Raw genomic sequence first — 18,538 nt, 5'->3', positions numbered from 1 at the left:
GAGGTCTACGGTGGGATATTAGATGGCAGACAAATTATGTTAGCTGGGATGAAGCCTTTTCTATTTGAATCCCCAGCTAAGCATTACTGAGTAACTGAAAGATAAAGCCAGTTGAAATGACATGGCAGGGTTTCAGGAGAGGAGAAAGTGGCTCTATCTTTTTGTGGGCTGGTTAAAGTGTGCAAGGGTGACCAAGGATGACTGAGAATTAGTCTGGCTGTCCCACAGTATAGCTCTTTGACTTTTTCCCTGAGTTGAAACACTACTTATCATAAACATTTTGCCTGCAATTTGATGGAACCATCTGAAGGGCTGTTTGTCTGGAAATTAGCCTGATTCACATCTAAATTACTAATGATTACCAATGATTAGTTGATTATGTCTTGACTTGAGCTCCAATTGCTATAAACTGCCATATGTTACCCTAAAATATATGCCTCTGAAGACTATTTCCATTTACTTCTTCTTGTGTCATTGGGGCTAAGCTGAAATTCTCTTAGCACACCTAAGGGACCATTTTAGGGAACAAGCACGTGGCCACTTGTAATGTTAAGTCCACTTACCAGGTCAGAGAGTGCAAAGAATAATTCACTGGTTCTAAGATAAGAGAACTCTTTCGGGGTGTCAATTTCCCCAGACACAGTAAAAGCACTGTTTCTGCTTTCGTGATTACAAAGAGAAGGAAACCGAATCCAGGGCATTGTCCTGAAACTTTTTCCAAGTAGCATATATATATATGCTTTTGAAAGAAAGCAGCCTTAAATAAGTAAGACCCTAGAGGCAAGAAAGAATCCAGAAGAATATGCATTTACTGTAATAATAACCTTCTAAATATAGCAGCACAAAACTTCCCCAATATGAAGGAAAATTCCAGGATGAGCTTCTCGAAAGAAGCTGGATTATGGCAGGTTTATATGAAGGAAAAATGAACTCATATCTATTATTCTCCTCAATGTATGTTGTACCAGCACCTTTTATGAGTCTATTACTCTAAAGATCTTTCATGTTTGCCCTCCAGAATCTACACATCAACCTTAATAGGTATCTATTTTTTCCCCATTTGCATGTTAAGCTACTGGGGCTGAGAAAAAGGCTAGTCATTTTCCCAGGTCCACAGAGCCATAAGCTGTGATGTGGAACGCGGGTTTTTCCTTCCAAGGACACTGTTTCTGGAATACTGTTTTGCTTTTTTTTTTTTTCAATTCTCCAGAGCAATTTTCTAGAGGTTCTACCCTAAAACTCCTACCAGAACCCCTATCCCAGCAGCTGACAACTTCCCAAGACCCTAGTGCCTTAGACCAGGGGCTCTTAAGTGAGAGTGAATCTCAGAGCTGATACATTGCTGAGCCCTTCAGAGTCTTCCAATTGAGGAGGTCAGGGCGATGGCTAGAGAATTTGCATTTCTTTCTTTTTTGAAACAATTTTAACAGCTTTGTTAAAATAGACTTTACATATATTAAAATTCAACCATTTTCAGTGTACAATTCAATGATTTTTAATAACTTGATCTACTTGTACAAGCATCACCACGATTGAGTTTTAGAACATTCCCATCACTCCAGGAAGATCTTTTGTGTCTATTTGTTGTTATTCTCCATTCCCACCCCCTAGCTCCTGAGAGGCATTCATTTACTTTTTGTCTCTATAAACGACCTATCTGGGATCATACAGGGTTTCCCAAGTTTCTCAGTGATAAAGAATTCTCCTACCAATGCAGCAGATGCAAGAGACTTGGGTTTAATCCCTGGGTCAGGAAGAGCCCCTGGAGAAGGAAATAGAAACTCACTGCCTGGAAAATCCCATGAACAAAGGAGCCTGGTGGGCTACAGTCTGTGGAGTCACAAGAGTCAGACACGATTTAGCAACAGATCATGTATGCACAGGATCACATAATATGTGCTATTTGCATCTATCTTCTTTCGCTTATGTCATATTCTTGAAGTCTAACCATGTTATAGTATGTATCAGTATGTCATTCCTGTTCTACTGCTGAATAATGTTCTATTCATAAAATTTATCAGAATGTACATTTCTAATAAGTTTCCAGAACTGCTGTTCTGGTGGCTACACTTTGAGAACCACTGATTAAGACCAATGGTTCTCCACCTTGGTGTCCTGTGTCCCACTGAAATCCCCAGAGGACATTTTACAAAATACCATGCTCAGAATACCTTATCCGTATTCTGATTTAAATGGTCTGAGGTGGAGTTTGGGAACTGGCACTTTACTAAAATTTTCCAAGTGATAATGATGCACAGCTGAGGCTGAAAATTACATCTCTAAACTTTGCTATTCAACGTGTGTTCCCCAGCAGTAACAGCACTTAGCCTGGGAGTCTGCTGGAATCTCCGAATCTCAGGTCCCACCTCAGAACTCCAGAATCAGAATCAGCATTTTATTTATATCTCAAGGTGACCTTAAATACATGAGAATTTGAGGCGTGCTGCCCCAGAGCAGGGCAAAATGCCAAGGAACAGAAGTCAGGAATGAAAGGGAAATTTCACTTTCAGATTGAACTGTAACAAGGCCCGAACAAAAGACTATTGATGAACAGGTTGTTGCCTTAGTATGAAAGGTGGAGATGAGCTCTTGCCTTGATTAAATCATGGAACAATTGCTGACCTTCCTTCCCCAGTCCCTGTGGATACTGATGAACTTAGTCAAGGGAGCTGGGTTAAAATGCCTGCTCTAAATAGATCTCATTCTCTTTCCAGAAAGTGTGGTTGGTACATGTTAATGAGTTGTTTCATCTGTGTCCATCCTAATGAGGATGGTCTGCGATTCCCCCAGTGATCTCTTATCTGGACTGCTGAAGCCATGTATAGATTCCATGGACCAGATGGTGGAAATTTTTTTTTTTGGTGAACGTGTTCAGTTCTGGGTATGGATATGTATTAGGGTACAGAGATCAAATGGAGAGGGGTACCCACTCCAGTATTCTTGCCTGGTGGGCTACAGTCCATGGCATCACAAAGAGTCAGACACAACTGAGTAACTAACATGTGCACACACACACACACACACACACACATCACACACATACAGATCAAAAGGCTTCCCAGGCGGTGCTAGTGCTAAAGAACCCGCCTGCCAATGCAGGAGACATAAGAGACTGGAGGAGGGCATAGTGACCCACTCCAGTATTCTTGCCTGGAGAATCCCATGGAGAGAGGAGCCTGGTGGGCTGCAGTCCACAGGGGTGCAAAAAGTCAGAGAGGACTTAAGGGACTTAGCACGCAGAGAGATCAAAACAGTGTCTGTCTGGAGTTACTTGGTATACTAAGGGGTGCAGAGGCCCGAAGATACATGTAACATTCAGTGTGATGATGACAACAAAACATTCCAGAAGGGAAGACCCATAACCACATATTGAGGGCAAAGGGTAGCCAGGGAAGGCTTCCTGGAGGAGATTCCAACTGTCACTCGCTCTATTCACCTTCCTTATATTGCCTGCTATATTTATAGCCTGACCTTTAGCCTTATAGCCAATGCCTTTTCTGATGGTGACTGCAGATCTGTGCAGCAGTCAACTCCAGAATTTCAGCTTTCTCTTCCCTCCCTCCTTTCCTTTCTTTCAATTTAAATTTTCATGCTGCAGCTGCCTGAATATAGAGAGCTTAAAAAACATCGAAAACAAGTGGAAAAGAATTAACATTCAAGGGATGATCTCATTTCAGTCCTCAAAATAACTCCATGAAATAGATAATAATATATTATCTCCATTTTACGAGTTCAGCAACACTGAAGCATATCATCTTGTTCAAAACCCCCCAGCCAGCAAGTGATGGAAATGGTCAATCCAAGGCTTCTCTGGAATCTGACTGCCCCTCAGTGGGGCTGTTTCGTGTGCCAGTGGCCCAGCAAACACTAGAGATGCCCTGGTGGCAGCGGTGGTTGGATCATTATCCTCAAAATAGACTATGATGATCTTGGGAGCAATTGTGGGCTCGTGAAATGTTGCTGTGAATAAGAGCATATGAGTGTCACCTCAACTTGCTATTTCTGTGACTCCAGGCCAGGCAGCTAAGGAACTGAACTGAAAGTATGTTTACCTTATTCTCTCACATATTCCATTGAGAAGCCGTGTTGTGAGGTCAACGCAGGACTCAGAGCCTGGGAAGAGCAGAGGCATCACAGCTGCAGAACGATTCTGTTTCATCAGATACCAGCAGGCGAATTAGCTTGAAAACAAACGATGCCTGCGAAAGGGTTGGATGGGTCCATTGTGGACGGGCCTACAGCATAGGATTATTTCTTGTCCTTAATTACACTGTCCTCTGCTGGGAACAGAAAATAAGGTGAGTTCATTACATCCTGTCCTCAGAGTGGAGACCCCCTCTGATTTTTTCAATTTTTAAAATACTCATTTTGTTTGAATGAGTGCGATTGTTGTTGTTTTAAATTTGTAAATTAATATAATTAACGAAGAAATCCTAATGGAAGTATGGATTGCATTTATTTGGCACCTACTCCATTAACGTCTAGCATTGAAAAAGCATTGTTAATCGTGTGCACACTGTTAATTATCTCAATGTGGTTAATTGCTGTTTTCTTAAATAACTAGTAGGCTGTATGTAAGTGATCTTTCAAGCATTAACATTTCATTTCATGAAAAACTAAAACACTGAACAGACTGCATGATACTTTAGACGGAACATGATCTCTGGGCCATTCATGCTCTGTTTGAAGACTGGGAAACCATAGGAATGATCCCCCTTACCATCCAACCTAAAACCTCAATGGCCTAGAGGAGCAAACACTGGGAAATATGATAGAACTGTCAAAAGAACAGTAAATCTGCAGCATAAATTGTGAAACATTAGTTAGAATTCTACTTTTCCTGTGACTATAAACTTTGTATTTTTTTTGAGGGGGGTTGGTCAGGCTAGGAAAAAAATGATGTCTAACATTTAAGGAGCATTTGCTATATTCCAAGTACTGAGCAAGGGCTTGGGGAATTTTCTTTCTTCAATTCATTTCATAGCAGTATTGTGGTGAAGATAATGTGATTATCTTCCCAACTTGTAAACCCAGGCAGGGAAAAGTTAAGTAACCTGCCCAAGGTCACATACTAGGCTTGGTTTCGATTGGGATGTTTGTTTAATATTTCTTATTTTCCTCTTTTTACATAAGGTTTCTCAGCAGTATCCTTTGGTGGGCATTAGTTTACAACCCCAATAACCTTACCTTCTCTGCTTGCTGGGAACCTGAATTCAATCTCTAGCAAACCTGGAAAACTTCTATAAACTTGCTGCCCATTTAGTGTGTTAAGGCCAACATATTAGTCTATTCAAGAGGCAGGTTTGCTAGATGGAAACACTGTTTTAAAATTTTTCCTCCAGTGCTTGCTTTGGCAGCACACATACTAAAAATTTTTCCTCCAGAAGCAAGAAAAAAAGACTAAAGAGCACAGTAACTTTGGTGAGCTGGAGACAGAACTCTAGTGTGAAGAGTGGTAAGAATTCTACCAGAGACTGGATACGCCCTGATGCCTCGGAAAGAGGAAAAGGTTGTGTGTGTGCTGATGGACATGGACTAAGCACATGACATTTAACTATAAATATCAATCCACTAAATATGCTCAGTCAAAATCCTATACCAACTTAGAACTTTGTTAAATCTGGAAAAGCTGAAAATCAGAGAGAATGAGTGAGGAAGCAAAGTCATGGTGGTAAATGGGGTGTGACTGGTTGGGGCCCAAGCACATGGCAACGAGAGTGTGACAATAATTTGGCCATGAGCCACCCAAGTCATGGTCAAAGACGTGGGTCAGAGCACGGTTTCCCTAAAATGTCACCAATGACAAGAGCTGGATATTTTTAAAGGAAACAGCCTACACCAATATTGAATCCTTGGTGTTGCCAGGGTTTTTAGCTTTCCCTAACTTTTGGCCTATTTGGCCACATTTCCATTATTTTCTAGGGTACAACATAAATCTGTGTCTCATGGGTTTGAATGCATATATCTGCTTCAGTTCAGTTCAGTTGCTTGGTCGTGTCTGACTCTTTGTGACCCCATGAACTGCAGCATGCCAGGCCTCCCTGCCCATCACCAACTCCTGGAGTTTACCCAAACCCATGTCCACTGAGTTTGTGATACCATCCAACCATCTCATCCTCTGTCATCCCCTTCTCCTCCTGCCCTCAATCTTTCCCAGAATCAAGGTCTTTTCAAATAAGTCAGCTCTTCGCGTGGGGTGGCCAAAGTATTGGAGTTTCAGCTTCAACATCAGTCCTTCCAATGAACACCCAGGACTGATCTCCTTTAGGATGGACTGGTTGGATCTCCTTGCAATCCAAGTGACTCCTTAGATGGGGGTGGGGGGGGGGGACAAGGATAGAGAAGCCACTTAAATTGGAGGACCTCACTCTCTCTTTAGGAAAATTGCACTTATAAATTCAATGTAAACCAAGATATGCAAACACAGGCTTCAGGAGGCCAGGAATGACCCTACCAGACTCTAAGCTCTTCTCCTGTCCTCTTAAACACAGCTCAGTGTTTTCCACAAACTTCCACACATAATGTGGATTTTATACCACTAGAAGGCTGCTTTGAAGAAATGCTGTATGTTTCACAGGGCTGCTGGATTACTAAGTGCGGTCCTGCCTTGCTGGAGGATGTTTTAAAACCTTGGTCTTTCACAACTCTTCAATTCTATGGAAAATGCTGTTCACTTTGCTTTAGAAATGAAGTTACATCCACACTCTTGGGCTTCCTGGTGGCTCAGTAGGTAAAGAATCTACCCGCAATGTGGGAGACCTGGGTTCAATCCCAGGGTTGGGAACATTCCCTGGAGAAGGAAATGGCTACCCACTCCAGTATTCTGGGCTTGAGAAATCCATGGACAGAGGAGCCTGATGGGCTACTACGGTCCATGGGGTCTCAAAAAGTCAGACATGACCAAGCTACTTTCACTTTCCACATCCCTACCACCACCATCTCCATTCCAGTCCACCTGGAAGGCTCCAAATCATTCTTCAATATTCAGTGCATAAATTACATAATCTCTGCAGCCTTTCCTAATTGCCCCCAAATCATATTACCTATTTTCCATTTAAAATTTCTCCCTCAATAAAACTTGTTAAGAATACTTACTACATGTACTTAACAATTCCCTATGTAACCCTAGGAGCTAGCAAGAGATCAGTAAAGTTTCTTGAATGCATAAATGAAGGACAGTTAGGGAAGAAGAGAGTAAAGGAGAAGGGGAGGAAGTAGAAAAGGGATAGAGAGAAAAAGAAGAAAACCAAAAGCTTAAGTTCCAGCCATATGCACTTTGTTTTTTGAGTTATAATTAACATATAATTTTATATTAACTTCAGGTGTACAACAAAGTGATTCAATATTTTTATACATTATGATATGATCACCAAGTAAAGCCAATTACCAGCCATCATCATACAAAGTTGATGTAATATTACTGACTATATTCCCTATGTGCACACTACATCCCTGTAATTTATCTATTTTATAGCTGGAAGTTTGTACCTCTTAACGGACATGTCACTTGCTTTGTTCATCCCTCAGAACCCTTCTGGCAACCAACAGCTTATTCTCTGTATCTATGATCTGTTTCTGTTTTGTTTGTTTTTTGCTTTGAAGTCCACATTTAAGTGAAAGCATATGAATTAGTTTTTAATCTCTGACATTTCACTTAGCATAACACTCTCCACGTCCGTCTATATACGGTGCCACAAATGGCAAGATTTCACTATTTCTTAATGCTAAGTAATATTTATATATGCATATATGAATATATTATTTAGCCTTAAAATAGTATCCATTCATCTATCCATGGACACTTTCATTGCTTCCATATCCTGATTCTCAAAAATAATGCTGCAATGAATATTGAAAAGCATATATCTTTTCAAATTAGTATCCATGTTTTCTTTGGATAAATACCTAGAAGCAAAATTGCTGGACTGTGTGCTGGTTCTATTTTTAGTTTAGTTCTATTTTTAGTTTTTAGAGGAACCCCTATACTGTTTTCCACAGTGGCTGTAACAATTTAAATTCCCACTCACTGTGCACAAGGGTTCCCTTTTTTCCATATCTTCTGCAATACTTGTTATTGCTTGCCTTTTTTATGATATCCATTCTGACATGTGCAAAGTGATATTTCATTGTGATTTTGATTTGCATTTTACTGATGATTAATGTGAGAAGTGCTGGGCTGGAATAAGCACGAGCTGGAATCAAGATTGCCGGGAGAAATATCAATAACCTCAGATATGCAGATGACACCACCCTTATGGCAGAAAGTGAAGAGGAACTAAAAAGCCTCTTGATGAAAGTGAAAGAGGAGAGTGAAAAAGTTGGCTTAAAACTCAACATTCAGAAAACTAAGATCATGGCTTCTGGTCCCATCACTTTATGGCAAATAGATGGGGAAACAATGGAGACAGTGTCAGACTTTATTTGGGGGGCTCCAAAATCACTGCAGATGGTGACTGCAGCCATGAAATTAAAAGACACTTGCTCCTTGGAAAGAAAGTTATGACCAACCTAGATAGCATATTAAAAAGTAGAGATATTACTTTGCCAACAAAAGTCCATCTAGTCAAGGCTATGGTTTTTCCAGTGGTCATGTATGGATGTGAGAATTGGACTGTGAAGAAAGCTGAGCACTGAAGAACTGATGCCTTTGAACCGTGGTGCTGGAGAAGACTCTTGTGAGTCCCTTGGACTGCAAGGAGATCCAACTAGTCTATCCCAAATGAGATCAGTCCTGGGTGTTCATTGGAAGGACTGATGTTGAAACTGAAACTCCAACACATTGGCCACCTCATATGAAGAGTTGACTCACTGAAAAGACCCTGATACTGGGAGGGATTGGGGGCAGGAGGAGAAGGGGACGACAGAGGATGAGATGGCTGGATGGCATCACCGACTTGATGCACATGGGTATGGGTGAACTCCCAGAGTTGGTGATGGACAGGGAGGCCTGGCACTGCGATTCATGGGGTCACAGAGTCAGACACGACTAAGCGACTGAACTGAACTGATGATTAATGACACTGAACACCTTTCCACCTATCTGTTGGTCATCTGTATGTCTTCTTTGGAAAAAATGTCTATTCAGGTGTCTATTTTTAATTTTTTATTGAGTTGTATAATTTCTTTTTGTATTTTGGATATCAATCCCTTCTTGGATATTTCATTTGCAAATACTTTTCCCACTTAATAGGGTGATTTTTCCTTTTGTTTGTGGTTTCCTTTTCTATGCAAAAGTTTTTAGTTTCATGTAGTGCCACTTGTTCATTTTTCATTTGTTGTCCTTTCCTTAGGAGACATTATTATGCCACACACACACACACACATACACGCACACACACACATACATACATAAATGTGTGTGTATACATATATTGCTAAGACTGATGTCAAAAAAAGTTACTTCTCATGTTTTCATCTAAGAATTTTATGAATTTAGGTCTCACATTTAAGTCTTTAATCCATTTTATTTTTTAACATGATATGAGAAAGTAGTCCAGCTTGAGTCTTTTGCATGCAGCTATCAAATTTTCCCAACATCATTTATTGAGAAAATTGTCTTTTCCCCATCATATGTTCTTGCTTCCTTGCCATAGCTTAGTTGCCCATGCTAGCACAGGTTAATTTTTGGACTCTCTAGTCTACTCCATTGATCTATATTTTCTGTGTCAGCACCACACCCTTGATTACTATAGCTTTGTAGTATAGTTTCAAGTATGGGAGTGTGACAATTCCAGTTAGTTTTTCTTTCTCAAGATTGCTTTGGCTGTTTGAGATTGCATACAAATTTTAGGACTGTACATTCTAGTTCTGTGAAAAATGCTATTTATTATCTTAAGAGGAATTGTATTGAATCTGTTGATAGGGTTTGTTATATATGGTCTTTATTATGTTGAGATAGGTCCCCTCTAAACCCATTTTGTTGGCAGCTGTTTTGTTTTACCATAAATAGTTGTTGAATTCTATCAGAAGCTTTTTCTGCATCTGTTGATAACCATATGCTTTTCTCCTCCATTTTGTTAATGTGGTATCCCCAACACATGGATCCTTGCTCTTCAACTTTGCTCTCTATTGGTGATACTAGTCTACTTTTTTTATCCTACTTCATTTCTCAAAACTCTCAAAGTGTATTATCTGTAGGATTGGTCCAAAGAAGGTGCCTGCACCTACGGAATCACATCCAACACCAACTCTTCCATCTGTTATGCGTTTCAGTATCTTCCCTTGTCTACTAAGGTGGGACACTTATATCAGAGTCTTACTGTCCATGAATTTAACTTAACTCCAAAGTGTCCAGTGGCTATTCTCTCCCCAAATGCCTATAGAGCGCATCTACAAAAAGAACCCTTGGGGGCCAATCCTGATGCATTGCAACATGCTGGAGTCTCTTCTCAGATGAATTTACAGAAGATAAATAGTTCTGCGATCCTTGCTACATTCTCAGCGGGTTGGTCAAGGGAACATCAGTGAAATAAATACAAAATGACTAAAATAATATTGACTTCTATAGCCCACCCTGATTGGATACTGAATTGTTTCTGGGCAAGGATCACTTTCTGCCCAGTCATTCTGTGGTGTCAGCTGTCAATGTATTAGTAAGATCCTTACGCAGTCCGGAAAGAATAATGATAAACCGGCACAAATTCAATTATACACTGACAATTTCAGGGCTGCCTCTGATAGTTGCTGCATACCAGCAACTTGCAGCTTTCAAGCCTCCTACTTGATCGAAGCTGGGGACCATCAGCCCACAAGGGTGTGATCTTCTTTAAGGTCATTATGGGTATGATGAGGTTGTACTGTGAATATCCTGTCATATTCCACAAATAGCAGCAAAATATCATTGAGTCTGTTCCCAATATGATATTGCTTTCCCAACTGTTTTGACATTGAGGTTAGGTCTGCAGCTATAACCCTTTGGAAAATGTAGCTAAAGAGATGATAACGTGCCACCTGGGAAATGAAGCAGCATCAAAACTCTAATTTCCATCAACAGATTTTCATAGCGCTCACTGATGGGACAATCATATTCGCCTAAATCTTTAACTGAGCATTTACAAACTATGGTTCCATTAGACTTTAAACCTGACTATACTTGCAAATATGTTTTTATAGAAAAACTAATTAAAATAACCTGATATTGTATCTAGTGTGAGAATTAAAAAGGAAAAACAAAAACTGCAAGCTACAGAAAGAGAATAAGTGATAGCTATATTTTTTCCTGGTGGATATTACAAACCAAAGAGATCTTAAAGCTCTGCTGGAGATTAGGATAAAATTTAATGTAAAATTAAGCATGTGTGCCAGTTTTAATTTAATCTTTCAGTTATATTTAATGATACTGCTCCTTTTATGAAAGGGTATTATCTTCAAGTTTTCTGTGAAGAGTGCACTCTTGGCCCAATGGCTCCTCAGGGACCTTGTGCTTCAATCTCTGAACCAGACTCTCCCAGGGCCCAGTGAGGAGATCAATCACTCAGGCATCTCCTGGGACACCAGGTCAAGTGGCAAAACTTCATCCTGCAGCATTCTTGGTCTCCTGGACCTTTGTAGCATCCATTGTCAACCTGACAAAGCCAGCTGAGTTTTTGTGTGCAATCCACAGACAGCATAAGGCAGAGCAAATCATGAGAGGTTAGCACTAAACCTTCAAGATTTCCAAATAAGACCAATAGGACATTATTGTGCAGTAGGAAAAACAAACCATGTATATCAGCACCATTTAGTATCTGCCTGAACATTAACCCCACTATAGACCAGCCAGAACTTACACAGGACTTGGTAAACAGACTCTGGGAGGGCATAAACAAAACCTTGTGTGCACCAGGACCCAGGAGAAAGGAGCAGCGTCCCCACAAGAGACGATCCAGACTTGCCCATCCAGGAGTATCTAGTGGAGGTGTGGGTCGATGGTGGCCTGTTGCAGGGTCAGTGTACTGAGTGCAGTAGGGCATGCATGGGACCTTTTTCAGGCAGTCACCATTATCTTCATTACCTCCACCATAGTTTGGTCTCTGGACTTCCCTGGTGGCTCAGACGGTAAAGCGTCTGCCTACAGTGCTGGAGACCCGGGTTTGATCTCTGGGTCAGGAAGATCCCCTGGAGAAGGAAATGGCAACCCACTCCAGTATGGAAAATCCCATGGATGGAACAGCCTGGAGGGCTACAGTCCATGGAGTGGCAAAGAGTCGGACAGGACTGAGCAACTTCACTTTCACTTTCAAATAACAGGGAGGGAACACAGCACAACCCACCCCACCCCCCATCAACAGAAAATTAGCCTAAAGATTTACTGAGCATTGCCCCGCCCATCAGAAAAAGACCCAGTTTCCCCCTCAGTCAGTCTCTCCCATCGGGAAGCTTCCATAAGCCTTTTATCCTTATCCCTCAGAAGGCAGACAGAATGAAAACCACAATCACAGGTTAGGGTTAGGGTTAGGTTTTGTTAGTTAACCAAACTGATCACATGGACGAAAGCCTTGTCTAACTCAATGAAACTATGAGCCATGCTGTGTAGGGCCACCCAAGATGGATGGGTCATGATGGAGAGTTCTGACAAAATGTGGTCCACTGGAGAAGGGAATGGCAAACCACTTCAGTATTCTTGCTTTGAGAACCCCACGAACAGCATGAAAAGGCAAAAAGATAGGACACTGAAAGATGAACTCCCCAGGTCGTTAGGTTCCCAATATGCTATGGGAGATCAGCAGAGAAATAACTCGACAAAGAATGAAGAGAGGGGGCCAAAGCAAAAACAGCACCCAGCTGTGGGTGTGACTGGTGATGGAAGTAAAGTCTGATGCTGTAAAGAGCAATAGTGCATAGGAACCTGGAATGTTAGGTCCAGGAATAAAGACAAATTGGAAGTGGTCAAACAGGAGATGGCAAGAGTGAACATCAACATTTTAGGAATCAGCGAACTAAAATGGACTGGAATGGATGAATTTAACTCAGATGACCATTATATCTACTACTGTGGGCAAGAACCCCTTAGAAGAAACGGAGTTGCCATCATAGTCAACAAAAGAGTCTGAAATGCAGTACTTGGAGCAATCTCAAAAATGACAGAATGATCTCTGTTCATTTCCAAGGCAAACCATTCAATATCACAGTAATCCAGGTCTATGCCCCAACCAGTAATGCTGAAGAAGCTGAAGTTGAATGGTTCTGTGAAGACCTACAAGACCTTCTAGAACTAACACCCCAAAAAGATGTCTTTTTCATTATAGGGGACTATAATGCAAAAGTAGGAAGTCAAGAAATACCTGGGGAAACAGGAAAATTTGTCATTGGAAGCAAAACATAGCAGGGCAAAGGCTAACAGAATTTTGCCAAGAGAACACACTGGTCATAGTAAGCACCCTCTTCTAACAACACAAGAGAAGACTCTACACATGGACATCACCAGATGGTCAATACTAAAATCAGATTGATTATGTTCTTTGCAGCCAACGGTGGAGAAGCTCTATGCTGTCAGCAAAAACAAGACTGGGACCTGACTGTGGCGTAGATCATGAACTCCTTATTGCCAAATTCAGACTTAAATTGAAGAAAGTAGGGAAAACCACTAGACCACTCAGGTATGAACTAAATAAAATCCCTTATGATTATACAGTGGAAGTGACAACTAGATTCAAGGGATTAGATTTGATAGCAGAGTGCCTGAAAAACTATGGATGGAAGTTCGTGACACTATACAGGAGGCAGTAATCAACATCATCCCCAAGAGACAGAAATGCCGAAAGGCAGAGTTCCAAAAGAATAGTGAGGAGAGATGAGAAAGCTTCCTCAGTGATGAATGCAAAGAAATAGAGGAAAACAATAGAATAGGAAAGACTAGAGATCTCTTCAAGAGAATTAGAGATATCAAGGGAACATTTCATGCAAAGATGGGCACAATAAAGGACAGAAATGATATGGACCTAACAGAGGCAGAAGATATTAAGAAGAGGTGGCAAGAATACACAGAAGAACTGTACAAAAAACATCTTCATGACCCAGATAACCATGATGATGTGATCACTCACCTAGAGCCAAACATCCTGGAATGCAAAGTCAAGTGGGCCTTACGAAGCATCACTGTGAACAAAGCTAGTGGAGGTGATGGAATTCCAGTTGAGCTATTTCAAATCCTGAAAGATGATGCTGTGAAAGTGCTGCACTCAATATGCCAGCAACTTTGGAAAACTCAGCAGTGGCCACAGAACTGGAAAAGGTCAGTTTTCATTCCAATCCCAAAGAAAGGCAATGCCAAAGAATGTTCAAACTACTGCACAATTGCACTCATCTCACACACTAGTAAAGTAATGCTCAAAATTCTCCAAGCCAGGCTTCAGCAATACATGAACCATGAACTTCCTGATGTTCAAGCTGGATTTAGAAAAGCAGAGGAACCAGAGATCAAATTGCCAGTATCCATTGGATCATTGAAAAACCAAGAGTGTTCCAGAAAAACATCTACTTCTTCATTACTAACTACTCTAAAGCCTTTGACTGTGTGGATCACAACAAATTGTGGAAAATTCTTAAAGTGTTGGGAATACCAGACTACCTGACCTGCCTCCTGAGAAATCTGTATGCAGGTCAGGAAGCAACAGTTAAAACTGGTCATGGAACAACAGACTGGTTCCGAATTGGGAAAAGAGTATGACAAGGCTGTATATTGTCACCCTGCTTGTTTAACTTCTATGCAGAGTACATCATGCAACATGCCAGGCTGGATGAAGCACAAGCTGGAATCAAGATTGCCGAGAGAAATATCAATAGCCTCAGATATGCAGATGACACTACCCTTATGGCAGAAAGTGAAGAAGAACTAAAGAGACTCTTGATGAAAGTGAAAGAGGAGAGTGAAAAAGTTGGCTTAAAACTTAACATTCAGAAAACTAAGATCATGGTATCTGGTCCCATCACTTCATGACAAATAGAAAGGGAAACAATGGAGACAGTGACAGACTTTATTTTCTTGGGCTCCAAAATCACTATAGATGGTGACTGCAGCCATGAAGTTAAGATGCTTGCTTCTTGGAAGAAAAGCTATGGCCAATCTAGACAGCATATTAAAAAGCAGAGACATTACTTTGCCAACAAAAGTTCGTCTAGTCAAAGCTATGGTTTTTCCAGTAGTCATGTATGGATGTGAGATTTGGACTATAAAGAAACTTGATGCTGAAGAATTGATGGTTTTGAACTGTGATGTTCGAGAAGACTCTTAAGAGTCCCTTGGACTGCAAGAACCAACAAGTCCATCCTAAGGGAAATCAGTCCTGAATATTCATTGGAAGGACTGATGCTGAAGCTGAAGTTCCAATACTTTGGCCACCTGATATGAATAATTGACTCACTGGAAAAGATCCTAACGCTGGGAAATATTGAAGGCAGGAGGAGAAGGGGACAACAGAGGATGAGATTGTTGGATGGCATTACTGACTCTATGGACATAAGTTTGAGTAAGCTCAAACTTACTGGGTGTTGGTGAGGAGAAGGCAATGGCAACCCACTCCAGTACTCTTGCCTGGAAAATCCCATGGATGGAGGAGCCTGGTGGGCTGCAGTCCTTGGGGTCGCTGGGAGTTGGATACGACTGAGCAACTTCACTTTCACTTTTCACTTTAATGCATTGGAGAAGGAAGTGGCAATCCACTCCTTCTTGCCTGGAGAATCCCAGGGATGGGGGAGCCTGGTGGGCTGCCGTCTATGGGGTTTCACAGAGTCAGACATGACTGAACAACTTAGCAGCAGTAGCAGCAAGAGCTGGGTGTTGGTGATGGACAGGGAAGCCTGGCATTCTGCAGTCCATGGGGTCACAAAGAATCGGACACAGATGAGCAACTGAACTGAACATGGACCACTTGAATTAACCTCTTTGGACCTCTGTTTGCTCATCTGTAAATGGGGTGGTTGCCCCACCTTGCAGTGAGTGAACAGGCTCTACAGAGCCCTAGATCTGTTTCTTGTGGCCCCACCACAACTTCCTCTGGGAACACTCAGAAGGGCAGGCCCGTTCACTGGTAGTTCCCTTCTCCTTGCCTCCCCAGTCATTCGGCAACATAGACAAAAGTCACACTTTTTTGTGACCATGATGGAATTTGATGGATGATCAATAAGACACAGGAGAAGATCCTTGAATAACATTCTCAACCCATCATTGCTCTGGAAGGAAAATAATTCATTGCCAAAAACCAAGCATGTATCCTATTCAATGATAAATTCAGTAAGGTCACTGTGGAGCAGCCGTTTTGGCAAAGATGTTCAGATTATCACTGCCTTGTCAGACCAGTCTGGAAAAGAGCCGCTAAGGGATCCTCAGTGAGAGTTCACAATATCCTGACTTTCAACAGAGGTTGGCTAGCCAAGGCAAAACAATTGTGAAGTCCCAACCCAAGAGTTTGCATTTTATTTGTACAAGAAGGGAGGAGGCTGGGAAATGGGGATCCGCAGATTGGAGCAGCTGGGATTTTTCCTATGTATTTCTAGGAATTATATTTATCCTATTAACATAGGAGTTAGATGTTAAAACAAACTTCTTACATAGAAGTTTGAGATACGTTAGGTTAAGGAAAATGCTAGACTTTTAGTACATGACCTCTCATTAATTCCTCATCCTAGAATTGTAAGCTTCAAGTCAATATCATCTCTTTCTCAACAATGGGAGACAAGTTCAATGACTTGCCCAAGGTCATAGCTGGTTATCTCGAATCTGCCTCACTTTCATGCTGATAGTTTTCTATGAGAATGTATTCACCCAAGCTATATCTTCATGGGCATCCCTGGACAGGACTCAGCTCTGCATGGCTAAACTCTGAGAATTAAGCTCACACTCTCCTCTCCTAGAATTAAACCCCTCATATCACTCCCATAGGAAATAGCAAGTGTAAGTGCCGTTAAGTGGACTCAAGCTTTTTCACAACCATTGGTCTTTTGTGGTGACTCTGGTCTCCCTGGACTTGAAGGCTGAAAGTTCTCCTGCCTCTGTCTTAGTCTGTGCCCCAACCCTCTCCTGAAGATTCAAAGACCAAAAATGGTCACTACCTTGCCCTGGAGATGGAACCTCAGAATTTATATGGTTGACGCCTTTCAAGACAGGACTTAGACAGTTTAATATTTAGACAGGACTTCTCTGAAAGGGCTTCCCTGGTAGCCCAGATGGTAAAGAATTTGCCTTAATGCAGGAGACCCCAGTTTGAATCCTGAATCAGGAAGATTCTCTGGAGAAGGGAGTGGCTACCCATTCCAGTATTCTTGCCTGGAGAATTCCATGGACAGAGGACCCTGGAGGGCTATAGTCCATTGGGTCACAAAGGATCAGACACAACTGAACGACTAACACTTTCACTTTCTCTGAAAAGAGGGTGCTTGAACCGAGTTCTTTTAGATATATGTCTATGGTCAACCCACTGTGTCCTGAAACCTCCAGAGAACAGTATCCCTGACACTCAGGAAAGGCATCAGTCAAGTGGAAGATGCTGGGAAATGCTCCAAGTGAGCTCCAATACTCCAGGGAGGTGTCAAGGAGCTCCCTGGACCTAGAGCTCTCAACAGTGAGAGCAGGAAGCAAGGGGTCTTCTGGGCTGTGGCATTTCTGAAGGATGGTGTGACCCTGTTCTCAGAAGCCCCAAGATCCTGTCCATAAGTGATTAGAGGAAGCAGGTCTCTTGTGTCTACCTCCACATGGGGGGATATAAGTATAAATGGCACCAGTGTTAGGTGGCAGGGGGCAAAACCATCATTCAACTGCTGATTAGGTGGAAATCAAGTGCTATTTTCTAATATGAAAAATTACAGGTTGATAATGTGACCCCAATGGAAACAAAATATAGTGGCTGATCACATCTGTCATTCAAATCCTTGTGTCAGCAGGGAATCCCCATGCTGAGGGTTAAAATATGATGGTTTGAAAGGGGAGACATTAAAGCATAAATATAAGGTATTTGTGTTTTACTTTATGGAAATTCTTGACCATTTAGCTGTTTGGTAATTGCTAGGCACAGCTGAGTAAATATACAGTGAGTTCCAAGTCTTTCAATGTTAAGAGAAAGGAACCATATATATAAGTAAAACTTTTCCTTACAACAACTCTTGACACCAAGGTTTGCCGTTCCTTCTAGCTGTGACTGGAGGTCAGCTAGAGTGTTGTGAAATGTCAGAACTGCCAAGCATTCTCTTTAATTTCTAATTCAGAAATGTTGGCCAAAGTGATGAGAAATAGAACACTAGATCTCACTGAGCACTCTTATTTTTTTGTTTCCTCAACTCCCTGATCTTTCCTCTCTGAGCAGACTGGGCATCTCTACAAATAAATGCATCCACCCCTCCTTTTCTCCCCTCTGGCAGCTGTCTCCAGCCCAGGGCTGTGACTTGGCAGGAGCTATACACATGGGATTGACCCAGGATATACAGAACTAGCAGGCTTGCCAGTTTTGTGCCTCTGGACCTTTGCACACACCATGCTTTACGACCAGGAGTCAAACCTCACCTTCCACTCTTCTGACCAAGTCTTCCCTCATCCTTCAGATGTCATGTTAAATGTCACTTTCCCAGA

The sequence above is a fragment of the Bos javanicus genome, chromosome 28 (genome assembly GCF_032452875.1).
Source record: "Bos javanicus breed banteng chromosome 28, ARS-OSU_banteng_1.0, whole genome shotgun sequence".
In the NCBI taxonomy this organism is placed as follows: domain Eukaryota; kingdom Metazoa; phylum Chordata; class Mammalia; order Artiodactyla; family Bovidae; genus Bos; species Bos javanicus.
The sequence above is the reverse complement of the archived record's forward strand: the minus strand, read 5'-3'. Positions refer to the sequence as shown.